Source organism: Mustela erminea, chromosome 2, assembly GCF_009829155.1.
Source record: "Mustela erminea isolate mMusErm1 chromosome 2, mMusErm1.Pri, whole genome shotgun sequence".
Taxonomy (NCBI): Eukaryota; Metazoa; Chordata; class Mammalia; order Carnivora; family Mustelidae; genus Mustela; species Mustela erminea.
This window is the reverse complement of record NC_045615.1, coordinates 117,730,058-117,738,029: the sequence shown is the minus strand read 5'-3', so window position 1 is coordinate 117,738,029 and position 7,972 is coordinate 117,730,058. Positions and strand designations below refer to the sequence as shown.

General features: G+C 42.9%; 1 long non-coding RNA gene across 1 annotated transcript; it reads right to left on the bottom strand.

The window, feature by feature from the left end:
• Window positions 1–1,033: 1,033 nt before the first annotated feature.
• Window positions 1,034–7,300, bottom strand: LOC116584948. Its single transcript, XR_004283393.1, has 3 exons — window positions 7,232–7,300; window positions 1,273–1,369; window positions 1,034–1,123 (listed from the first exon to the last, which is right to left on the bottom strand). It is a non-coding gene; the product is annotated as an uncharacterized LOC116584948 (long non-coding RNA).
• Between the last annotated feature and the right edge of the window lie 672 nt (window positions 7,301–7,972).

Sequence of the window (7,972 nt, the reverse complement as noted above, 5' to 3'; positions counted from 1 at the left end):
ATGTTTATGTGTCAACTTGATTGGACTAAGGGATCCCCAGATAGCTGGTAAAACATTATTTCTAAGTGTTTCATGTATATGTCTTCAAGACAGATTAGCATTTGAATCCACAGCCTGAGTAAAGATCACCTTCACCAATATGGTGAATTGCCAGAGGATGGATTAGAACAAAAAGGTGGAGGAAGGGTGAATTTATTCTCTCTGCTTGAGCTTAAACATCCACTTTCTGCCCTCAGACCTCAACACTCCCAGCTCTCAGGCCTTTGGACTTGGACTGAATTATACCACCAGCTTTCCTGGTTCTCTAGCTTGTAGATGGCAGATTCTGAGTCTTCTTTACTTCCATAATCACATGAGCCAGTTCCTATAATCTCCTCTTATATTCATCTGTCTCTCTCAGTGTAGATGATAGATAGATAAATAGATAGATAGATAGATGATAGATAGATAATGATGCAAATATAAATATATTCTATTGATTCTGTTTTTCTGAAGGAACCTAATACATTGCCTTAAACTAACTTTATCTCACTTCCTGGTATAGCCTGGAAGCTTCTTGGTGACATAGAATCCTTTCAATTCTATGAGCTCTCCCAGGGCTCCAAAATGTCCCCTTTTCTCATGAAATAACCAGCATCGGTATCTGTTGCTTGCAACTAAAATAACCTCTAATTTGTTCTCCTGAACTAAGGATGGGAAGAATCTATTGAATTAATTTCAATAAACACCACCAAGTGTTTAAGTGTTAAGATGTCTTAACACTGACAGATGTAGCCAGGAGATACACTTACTTCTCAGGCAGGACCAATTCACTTATATTTTATAGTCATCTGTCCCAAGCTCAACTATCCAGTTTCAATGAAATTATAAAGGAGTAGTAGGAGAATGGTTACTGTAGGTCTTTGATGATAGAAAGAAAAGAGCTGCTGGCCCAGCAAAATGAAGAGAGAAACACCATAAAAGACTGAGCCAAAACTTTCAACACTCAAAATGATTTGTGTAGAGGAAAAAGAAAAAAACTCACGTACTCTAAAGGATTAAATGACAGTCCAGTATAAAAATCAACGTTCGTGATGATGCCCTGGGTCATTCAGAGTAGATTTAATTTTCTGGCACCTTCCACCTGCAGAAGGCATGAAACCAAATAATCCATTTCAGTCATATTTCTAACCCAAATGCGTAAATTAAAAATAAAAAAGCATGAGATGCTATAGAATGTTCACACCCAGTGCTTTCACACCTTCATTCAAGAAGTGTTTATTGAGTACCTACCACAGACCAGGCACTGTCCAGTAGGTGAGGACAGAGGGGTGGACATGATGATGAGATCCTTACTCCATTGAAATTTACATTTATGTGGGGAGGAGACCTTAAGGAAATATTTAAATGAACAAGATAATTTGGGATTATAATAAGTGCTAGGATATATGGAAATACATCAAAGTGATGTATCAGAACAAGATAGTAGACAGTTCCTGGGGTGGAGGATAAATGATATTGGGCAGCCATGAATGGCCTCACTGCAGATGGGACATGTGAGGTCATTCCCATCCTCCTTCCCTGCATTTGCTTCCCACCTTCCTACCTCCCAGAGATGCCTCTTCCCAGCAGGAAGACTCCTTGCATCAGAGAACCACTAACCAGCTTTCCTGAGGAAGGGAGAAAAACAACAAACAACCATATTCCTTTGCCCAAGAAGCATTTCAGTTAACTCCAGTCCTGATTTCTAGAAGGACCTTTTTGCCATACCTGAATGAACACACACTGACCGATGTCAGTCTCAAGGCTGTCCTAGGAAGGCCCAGGAAATACATCAGCAATGGATCACTGACTCTCAGTGGACAAGGCAGATCTATTCCCCCTGGCTTAGCAACCAAGACTCTCCCCAACACCTAGGAACCAATAGCCAAACAACAGTTGTCACTGATTTGGCAGAAAGTTTGAAACTGGTTTATCCCTTGTGTGCTCTACACTCAAGTCATCTAGAAGTTACCTATGGCCGAGGCTTTTCATGGCCTGGTATTTTGACACAAAGGCATGTGACAGGCAGACTCTTGGTGGTTCCTCCAGAGCCAGCAGCCCTCCCACTCTGGCTCCAAAGTACAATCTGTAACTCCATTCATGCCCTCTGACTGCCAACTTTCCCCAGGAAGTTTCCTTCTTTGTCCATCTGGACATCTGGCATCTCCTCCGAAAGTCTGGTTAAAAAAAATTCCACCTACTTCCAGGGAAAATGTAGGAGCAGATTCCAGTTTCACTTCACATGCCTCAGGAATGTGAGTAATCCCATTTAAGAAGATGCTTGATTAAGTTTTTAGAACCCAAATCAATTTGGTCATTCTTCAATGCCTAGAGTATGGCCGTCATGAGATGGAAACATTCCTAATCAAATATTGTCCTAGAGAGAAGTCTGGTTTGGCCAGCTCAATTGCACAGAGATGGGTTCCTGTAAGAAATAATAGTAGCAATTCCCACACAGGAAGTCTTTCAGGCCAGCTCAGATCCTCTGGTTGAAGGTCTCTGAGAGAAGCCACCAGGTGTAAGGCAGAGAGAAGGGCAGAGCTGTACTGTCAGATCTTGGTATAATTCACCTTCCCTTGCTGCCCAGCCTTGAGGAGGAAGGCACCTAAGGACCAAATCCACTCAGCAATTACTTCTATGAAAACTGTGTTATCACATCATTTAACAGGTCAGTAGAAAAATCTCTCTTGCTCTCCCCCTCCAACTGCCACAGCAGCACCCTCCCACAGAAGCTATGAAAGGAAGCTGAAATGCAGGAGCACTGAGAAAGAGATGCTTCATTATTGTAGCTCCCGTGCCTGTCCCCCTAAATCAGGACAAGAAAAGCACACGAAAGAGGTGGCAACCCAAGATGGTGGAGTCCTTGCCACAACGTGGAAGGGAAGAAAAAGACTCCCTTCAAGACAAGCTCTGGGTAATTTGAAAACACACAAAAATTCACTTGTTAAGTTCTATCAAAGGACTATTTCTCCCTGAGAGTATGGGTGTGATTTGGCATATATAAGTTCCCAAATAGTTTCCCTCCATCACTGCTGAGGTGGAACTAAGGGGTCTATAAAGTGTGAAATGAGAAGTGGACACGGTGTAGCTTAATGCTAGTTACCGCTTCAGGTGATGTGGCTGGGACTTCCCTATTTTTACAGCTGCCCAAATCAGAATCTGATTAGCAACTATTTTAAGACTGCATTATAGAGTTGGCCTCAAATGCTTCCTAAATAAGGCAAATGTTATGGGCTTCGACCAATATTTGCCTCCTGTTAATCATTTCAAGGATTTGTGTTGTGCACACAAGGTAATTATTAAGCAATTAACTCCCACTAAAGGTGTTTTGTTTTATTTTATTTTAATTTAAAGATCTGGCTGAACTTGAGAAGGATCTTCCTTCTTCCTCCCCCACACCCCACACCTTTTGAGTACCTGAGTTCATCTTTTAGAATCTTAAAGGTATAAATAAATAAGTTACTAAAGACTCTGGTGATAAAAAGCCAGGGAAATTATTTCTCTTTAAAAAAAAAAATTAGTATTAGGATGATTGCCTTTGATTGCAAAACTGGAAACAATTAGAAACCTGACATTTCGTTTTCCCAAATTGTATTTTCATTGCTTCTGAGATGGAATAACCAATCTATTAACTTCATTCCACTTAATAGTTTTCCAATTCTCCATATTTCCAATAAGGACTGGGGATTCTTTTGTGTTCTTCTGTGTGCTGGTTTTGTTGTTGTTGTTGTTGTTGTTTGTTTTGTTTTGTTTTTTGTGGAGAAGCTCATGGTGGGGAGGAAGGAGAGATGTGATGTGAAAGTCAGAAGAGCATTTAAGGGGTATATAGCTCTCCTTACCTTCAATTTCAGAATTTGTATTTGTATCTTACAAATTGTATCTTATCTTACAATTTGTATCTTACCTTCAATTTTCAGAATTACTAATAATCTGAATAATCTTATCCTCTAAACTGGCTTTCTTTCTGTGTTCATGTATCTGCTCCAAGTCAGAGGCCAAGAAGTCATTTTAAGATTTTCTTTTTTTTTTTTTCATTCTCCTTGTCTTTTTTTTTTTTTTAATTTTTTATTTTTTATAAACGTATATTTTTATCCCCAGGGGTACAGGTCTGTGAATCACCAGGTTTACACACTTCACAGCACTCACCAAAGCACACACCCTCCCCAATGTCCATAATCCCACCCCCTTCTCCCAACCCCCCTCCCCCAAGCAACCCTCAGTTTGTTTTGTGAGATTAAGAGTCACTTATGGTTTGTCTCCCTCCCAATTCCATCTTGTTTCATTGATTCTTCTTCTACCCACTTAAGCCCCCATGTTGCATCACCACTTCCTCATATCAGGGAGATCATATGATAGTTGTCTTTCTCTGCTTGACTTATTTCGCTAAGCATGATACACTCTAGTTCCATCCATGTTGTCGCAAATGGCAAGATTTCATTTCTTTTGATGGCTGCATAGTATTCCATTGTGTATATATACCACATCTTCTTGATCCATTCATCTGTTGATGGACATCTAGGTTCTTTCCATAGTTTGGCTATTGTGGACATTGCTGCTATAAACATTCGGGTGCACGTGCCCCTTTGGATCACTACGTTTGTATCTTTAGGGTAAATACCCAGTAGTGCAATTGCTGGGTCATAGGGCAGTTCTATTTTCAAAATTTTGAAGAACTTCCATGCTGTTTTCCAGAGTGGCTGCACCAGCTTGCATTCCCACCAACAGTGTAGGAGGGTTCCCCTTTCTCCGCATCCTCGCCAGCATCTGTCATTTCCTGACTTGTTGATTTTAGCCATTCTGACTGGTGTGAGGTGATATCTCATTGTGGTTTTGATTTGTATTTCCCTGATGCCAAGTGATATGGAGCACTTTTTCATGTGTCTGTTGGCCATCTGGATGTCTTCTTTGCAGAAATGTCTGTTCATGTCCTCTGCCCATTTCTTGATTGGATTATTTGTTCTTTGGGTGTTGAGTTTGCTAAGTTCTTTATAGATTTTGGACACTAGTCCTTTATCTGATATGTCGTTTGCATAAGATTTTCTTTTAACTTTAATACCCACCCACCTCCAGTCAATCACCAAACCCCAGGGCATCCCTGTCTGAACTAACTGTTGAATCCCACCCCGCCCCTGCTCCAGGAGGAGTGCCAGATACCACTGCTGTCATTGAGGACCCAGTTATGTCTCACCAGGGCAGTGAGCAATCCCACTGGGCTCCCTTGGACCAACCTGGCCTTCCCTAAATCCAGCTTCGGCCCTGCGCCGGTGGTACTTTCTAAACACAGTCAGAACCCTGGCTTTCCAGGCCCATGAAGAATTACAAGAGCCCCTTGAGGACCCTTTGCTGGCTTCTAGACTGTGAGTGTCCTGAAGTTTGGGAATGAAGTCTTTCCCAGTGCCCCCCACACAGGGACAATGCTCAGTGTTTGTAGGTAGAAGGAAGGGGAGAGGGGGCAATGGGAAGCTCTTCAGCTTCGTGTCGTGGGTGAAATCACTTGTCATCTTGCATAGCCAACTTCTTTGGGGAAAAAAGGGCATTTCAGTGGAGGGCCCATTGTCAAGCATCCAAACTATGCTCTCATCTGGAGAGAATCCTTGGTAGCTGGGTTAGCTTCATGTGCATGTGACCCGAGGAGTCTCAGAGGACCCCCACACCGAGAGGGTCCCCACACTTGGGTTAATGTCCTACTATCACTTCTTTGAAGTTCTTAATAAATTTTTAATTTTCCTTTTACACTGGGCCTTGCAAATTATGTAGCCAGTCCTGCCTGGTAAGTATGGAAGTCCTGGGGGCTGGGGTCTCAGATCCTCCTGCTTCCCAGGCCCAGGGGACAAAGACCAAGTCCCTGTCCCCTAATGCACATATTCACCAAGAATTCCTTATCTAAAGGCTGAGTACTTTTTGCACATCTATCATCTGCTATTTTTCAAAGCTATGTGGTCATTGATGAATTTAATAAAATACACATTTGTTTGAGAGAGCTCCTTAATTCACAGCAGCATGTCAACATTATAAATAGTTTGTGCAAGAGGAAAAGTCTCAGTTGGCATGTCCTTAACACTTTACAAGCACTGGTCACATTCCCTTTGTCAATGATAGAGAGGAAGCTGCAGGCACAGAACCTTCCCCACATATAAATATCTTTTTAAATTAAAAACCCTGGTACTATCCAACCTCAGGAGCCAGCCTCCCAGGCACATCTAGTCCCGTCACTTGGATGCTCCCACCCAGCTGATGAAGTAGTTAATAATAAGAAGCTCTCATGGGACCTCCATGGCAGTGAATTTCAGCAGGAAAAGCAAGGGACACTGGCCTTCCCTTGCAAATCTCCTCCTCTGCTCCTGCCCATGTTCCAGCCTGCTTGTTTGGACACCCACTAATTGTGAGAGCCCCTACAGACCTCCAAGGTGATGACTACTATGGATTCAGCCTCACCAGGTACCCAGTCTGTCCTGAGCCCTTCATGTTTTCCTGAAAGGAGCAGCAGGGAGAGATCAGGAGCACAAAGACTGATGCCAGGCCATTGGGTTCGAACCTCAGTTTCCATACCTGGAAAATGCCTATATGGAAAGTAGCCATCTCCAGCACTGCCGTGAAGTCAAATGAATTAAAGCACATGCTATGCTCAGCCCCAGGCCTGGTGAGAACTGCTTGTGTTTGCTAGTTATCGTTATTCCTATATCATTTAACCTTTACAACAGTTGGTGAGGGAGGTTTTATTACCATTGGCATCATCGCCATCATCATCCTCATTTTGCAGATCATGGAAAGGCAGAGACATTAAGGGCCTTGCCCAAGGTCACCCTTAAGCAAAGGGTGAGGCCTTCAAAAATGGCCTGAGGTGGTCTGAGTTCAGAGCTGGGCTCTTACACCACTAAGCACTACACCTTCCCCTTGGGACCACCTGGCTGACTGGGGTCCTTTGTGATCCCAGATATTTTTCCAGGTCAAATGTTTCTTTTCAATCCTGTGCCTGGTCCCAGACACATAAGCCTGCCATCTTGCAATGGTGCTTACTGAATTGCATTTTGTTCTTCACAGAGTCCTGATTGCCAGTCCCCAGTCGACTGTGGAGGCTGGGGGTGGAAGTTCAGCATGGGGGTGAAGGTAGGAGTTGGAGGCTGGGACAAGGTGGTATAGGGGCAGAAGGGAATTACGTGATGGAACAATACAGCTCCTGTAAGAAATGTGGGGGATCAACATTTCCTACCTTCTCCTCCTGTGTCTTCTCCCACTTCAGGGGCTGGACAGTTCAGAATTACACTTCCCAGATGGCCATGAGTTTCTACCACCAGAAAGGAGGAGGGAGGGGGCAGCCACACTTCTCCCACTGTTCCTCCTCGCAAGTGTCCCTGCTGAACGTCTGGTCTTTTTATGATCTTAAAAGGCAGTGGTGCTCTTGGTGGCCCCTTGTTTTGTAGCATGGTTCTCAAAGCTATTCCTGAAAACTCAGCCTCGTGCCTTCATCCTCTTGAATAATTCTGTAAACACTAGCAGGTCTTCTTCAGTTTAACCTGGCTGGGACCCTGAGTAGATTATGTCTGCTACGAAGTCCTGACCCATACAGCATCCATCAGGTGGAAACTTAACTATGACTCAGGCAGAACACATCCCATTATCAAACATTTCAAATATTTTATTATTTTTAAAAAAGTACAGAGAATAAGGTGGCAAACATCCCTATATCCACCACTCAGTTTGAGAAAAAAAATTACGAATAAAATTGATGATGCGCCATTTCCCTTTTACCACGTGAAGCCCCTTCCTCTTGCCCCGAAGGCCTGCCATCTTGAAATGGCTATGTATGTGTTTACATTTTTTACTTTGCATGCAGCCCTACACCACAGACAGTGTGATCTGGCATGTAAGCTTCAGTAATTTTGCTGTTTTTACTCAACATATTTTTGAGATTTGCCTATTCTGATATTTAGTCACCTCGTTTTATTCTTTT